General features: G+C 41.7%; 1 long non-coding RNA gene across 1 annotated transcript; it reads right to left on the bottom strand.

Moving 5' to 3' along the window:
* Positions 1-436: 436 nt before the first annotated feature.
* Positions 437-3793, bottom strand: LOC109742418 (uncharacterized). The gene is made up of 3 exons (XR_002227863.4): positions 3423-3793; positions 2519-2618; positions 437-747 (listed from the first exon to the last, which is right to left on the bottom strand). It is a non-coding gene; the product is annotated as an uncharacterized lncRNA (long non-coding RNA).
* Between the last annotated feature and the right edge of the window lie 1265 nt (positions 3794-5058).

Here is a 5058-nt window from a genome sequence, read left to right as displayed (position 1 = left end):
ATTGAAAATTGTGTTACAGTTACAGTATAGTAACATGCATATTATGTGTTACCAAAATGCGTTGGTAACATATTTTTGTAACTATAGTAACACCGATAGTAACATATTTTTCTAAACATAGAATGTTATGGTAACATGTTTTTGTAACTATAGCAACACAACTGTAACATAATATCCAAATATCATAACACTATAATTTATAGTTGGCAACTAGTAACAGATTTTATAACTATAGTAACACCATCAGGAACACTACTATATCAGTATGGCAAAATAATCAATGTATTTCTTTTTTTTAATTATTAACCACAAAAGTAGGTACCCATTTTATGGAATATACAGTTCTTTAATAAAAATCACCGCAACTGCTCAAATAGTTAATTATTTTAGCATCATTAAAATGATAGAGATATTGAAGCACAAACACATACACAAATTGAAAATATCAAGGTATTTATTATGAATATACAAGAGTGCGGGATACATATGTATTACAATAAATACATACCAATCTTATTGGTGCAAACATATCATTCATATCACTTTGACTACAGAGAACACATCTATGAAGAATATTACACCATAGCATTTACATCAATTCAACCAAAGAAAAAGATCTTGTGAATAGTATTACAATTTTTCAATCTGTCAATGTAAAGATCTTGTGCTAAGTAAAATCTTCTAACTTTATTTGCTTCTTCATCCATCCGAGAATTTAGCTGCAACTTAATTATCCTTCTTTTGAATCTGTAAAAAAATGGACCTGGCAGTTATGTAATTAAATGTACACAAATATAATTTGGAATATGGAAGAAAACACTTCAACTTACAAAAGCTAAAGGCCAGGCAATTAAGTATTCTGAAGCAAAAGCATCACCAATTCTCTTGCAATGAGAAACTTACTTTACTAACTCCTCATTATCAAGAATAGGTTCATCTATGCGCCCAAGTGCAAGTTCAGCGCCTAACTCAATATCACCAGCCTTAGTTTCTAGATCAGTACTCTAAATAGTAGCATACGCAACATTACACTGGTTTGGATATGTTAAAGTCTTTAAAACTACTCCCTCTGTCCCATAATATAAGCGCATTTTTTACACTAGTGTAGTGTCAAAAAACGCACTTTATATTATGGGACGAATGGAGTACTTTGGAAGCAACCTACATTATGATCAATATTATCATTCAGCGACATTGATAATAGAATTTGTATGAACAATATGTCAATGGATGGTCATAGTTCAGGAAGACTGTCATGACCATTCACTTCATTAGGGATACACATTCATGTTGCAAGTGGGACTAATAGCGGGATGCCCACACTTGCACGCATGTGTTATGCAGGTGCTCGTGGGCTCTGTTTGTAAAGCGTCCCTAAAGCGTCGCTGTCGCTTAAGCGTCAGAGCGCCCTCCAGGCTCAAAGCGTCCAACTTGCTTTAGATATGTGTCTAAGGCGTCCGCCTTAGACATTAAAGCGTCTGAAGCGCCTGCTTAGGCGTCCTGATTGGCGCTTTAGGGCAGGGAGGACGCCTTAGACTTGCCAGGCAGGGGAACAGAGATTTCTGGCGGGGAAAAAGGGCTGGGCGGGAACACAAGGGCGGGAAAACTGGGCTCACATGTGAAACAGTTACAGGGGGGAAAGAAAGAGGGAGAACCAAAACCAGAGCGTGCAAATCTCCAGGCTTTCAGCTATTTCCTCTCTCCTCTGGCAGCAGCTACCTCAGATCTGCACCAGCCTTTCCTGCTCTGTTCTGTGTTATGCTATGCACAGCTCCTCTGCTGTTAGGTGCTGCTACTGCCTCTCTTATAGTAGTTGGCTAGTTGCTTACTGCTTAGTGGATGGATCAGAATATATGTGCTCACCGGCAGATTAGAATCAACGTATGTATGTCTCACTAAATGGTGCTCTATTCTACTGTCCATCAGGTTCAGAGTCTGTCTAAAGCGTCGCCTCGCTTTACGCTTTAGCGCTTAAGCAGTGAGCCCCCCCCCCCCCCCCCCCCCAGCGCCTCGCTTCGCTTTACCGCTTTAAAAACATAGCTCGTGGGCATCCCGCAATCAAGCTTGTTGCATTTTCTTGCCTGCATAATCTCACCACATGGCAGATGTGTGTAAGCAGAGTTCAGACAATTCTACTTAGTTCTTGTACAAATCAAGACTAACTTGTTGTATCTAGACATTAGTTGAACAGATCAACACAAACAACTGGCAATCAGGTCACTACATGAGCAAGCACATGCAAAGTGGCCCCTAGTGCAGAACTTTCAGAGTGGTAGAGCAAATCAGAGCAAAGCATCATCATACTATTGACAAATCAGGAGCAGAGCATATGTTCTATGTTGTATGTGTGTGCTTGTTGCTGTGCTGGGCATGTGTGTGTATGTGCTTTCTAGTACCTAACCAAAGTACTCGCAAGATGTTTTCTAACAGTAGGCATTCCATGGCAAAGTTATAAAGAATATACACATTCTATACGAATTATCAACGAGCGCGTCCATGCGACTCCATAAAAATATACCTGGAAACAGTAGTCATCATTACAGTGACTTTAAGCAACATGCAACTGATATGCATAAACCCTTGAGGCGTTGACAGTAACCGAGCTCCCCTCAAACATTCTGTAAGAGTAAAGAACTTGATAGAAATAGATGTACAGACAAAAGCTGCAGACTATAAGCACGCAGTAAAACCACACATTCAACAAATTTGGAATTAAATGTAGAACTTATTTTTGACATAATGTAACCAGGATGGATACTTGGTAAAGGTTGATGGTATCTCACATTTACCTAAATAAAAAGGTAGCCAGGATGGGCACTTGGTAAAAGGTGATGCTATCACCCACCGGATTATATCAAACTAGCAGATGAGGTTAAGATACAAGAAATATAAGAATTGAAGTGGAAATGAATAGTCAAGCTCCCGCTGTATTTTCATAGTGATAATTGGGATATACTACACTAAAATGATCATTCATCTACTAGAACCCTTACAATGATAAGCACTATGTATTACACCTAGATTCTCTGTCAGTAAAGTAGATGTCAATGTTGCTCTGCACAATCTCTATTACCAATCTGACGGACACAGTCTGCCGAGTGCAACACTAGGCAAAGGGGCAAGCCTTTACTGAGTTTGACACTCGGTAGACCTATTTAGCTGAATTAAAAAAAGCACATGTATTTGGGTATGTATGTATACGGGCCAGTCTAAGAGTATACGAGTATGTACGGATATGTGACGAGTATTTGGGTATGTACATCTCCACAATGGGAAGGAACACGTACTACTATTATTACCACGAGAATCAATTAGCAGCGGGCATGTATCCTGGACGCCGGCCTCGCATCTTGCTCCCTTTACCACTAATACACAAACAAGCAAGCAGCCTGCTGGATGGATTATTGTGGAAGCTAGCTTACATATGGATCGATTCCTCGTGGATGCTTGCAGATGACGAGGACCGGTGGCTCCTAGCGCGTGAGGTGCGCACGGTCCATGCGCTCGTTCTGCTCAAGCCTCTTGGCCGCTCGGAGGGAGGGACGGCTGCCGACGGCCCCGGCTGGATCTGCCCATGACTCCGCTGCGCGCTCCTGATGGCCGCCTCCTCGGGCCTCCTCGAGCCTGGTGGGGAGGTGGGAACGGCCCCGGGCCCCAAGGATGCGTCGGCAACCTACAGAGAAAGGGCGAGCGGCGGCGGCATGAGGCCCTCAGGCTAGCGGCGGTGATTTGCGTCGTGGCATGCGGCGGCTTCGATGGCTAGGTGTGCTTGTGAACGGATAAGGAGAGAGAGAGAGAGGGGAGATAAAAGATAGGGCACCGGCGCACCACAGTATCCCGGCCGTTCAATGTAAGCCAATCCATCATCCAACAGTTACAATTAGTGATCCGTGGGAGGGCTTTGCTGACCAATCAGAATATAAGGTATTTTTAGTACATTTTTACACTAAACAAAAAATAATATATATATATACATATATTCTTTTCTTTTTCTTTTTTTCTTCTCTTTTTACTTCTTCTCTTCTTTTTTTGAATAAGGCCTATGCATTGATTAAAGGATATAAATAGGATTTTTTAACCCAAAATTCTTTTCTGAAGGAGCTGTTTTCAAAATTATCATATTACAAGCTTACTCTTTTTCTCTCGCAACAAGTACATAAAAGGACTCGATGCGTATGGATTGCATTTATTGAATTTTTGTTCCTTTTCTTTCTTTTTTTTTCAAAACAGGGTCATCAAAGCGAGAGGCTATGAGGAAATAAGGATGGATGTGATATGTGAGAGATTCATCAATTATGAAATGTAGATTTCCCATAATCACGTGATCATCTGATTGTATTGTATCTCCTATAAATAGTTATGAAACTACAAGCCCTTGTCTACCTATAGAGTAGAACATGCCGAGACTTCATAAAAGTGGGGACATTCTAGAGGATCTTGGCATGTACTTTAACTTAAAGTAGATCGATGCAACACTATTTATTACCCACGTCAAACGACAAGGATATGAACTACTGTCTACTGTCAATGTCACGGGAAACTGGGTGTCCCGAGGACACTATAATTGTGTACCCTAGAATGCAATGGATCAAACTATAAGTTTAACTGTGATGTGGTATGGCCAATGTGGATTTACTATAAGTATGAGATTATGATCTACTAGTTAATACTTAAAAAGCATTAAGGTCGAATATGACTCGCCAAAACCATTTGCGTCCTTGGTCTGCTATCCCGGTGGCCAAACGGACCATGCTTCTCTACCCCGTGAGAGCTAGCGTCCTTGGTCTGCTATCCCGCATGGTTCAACTCCATCCTCCCTTCGCTCCAGAACAAAGCCGACCAGAACCCCTCCGGTTGACCAGTCCAGGAGCAACCAACAAGGACGACCAGTACGCCCGCCAGTCACCTCCGGACCTCCCTACGCTTCGTACTAGGACGCTCGGCAGACACTGGTAAGATCTTTCTCTCCTCTTTTGTGCCTCCCCATTCTTCTACCAAAATGGGGTTGTAGGATCCTCAAGATGCGCACTCGGATTCCGTACATATAACGCTCCAAGT

This window comes from Aegilops tauschii, chromosome 7, assembly GCF_002575655.3.
Source record: "Aegilops tauschii subsp. strangulata cultivar AL8/78 chromosome 7, Aet v6.0, whole genome shotgun sequence".
Classification (NCBI taxonomy): Eukaryota; Viridiplantae; Streptophyta; class Magnoliopsida; order Poales; family Poaceae; genus Aegilops; species Aegilops tauschii.
The sequence above is the reverse complement of the archived record's forward strand: the minus strand, read 5'-3'. Positions and strand labels throughout refer to the sequence as shown.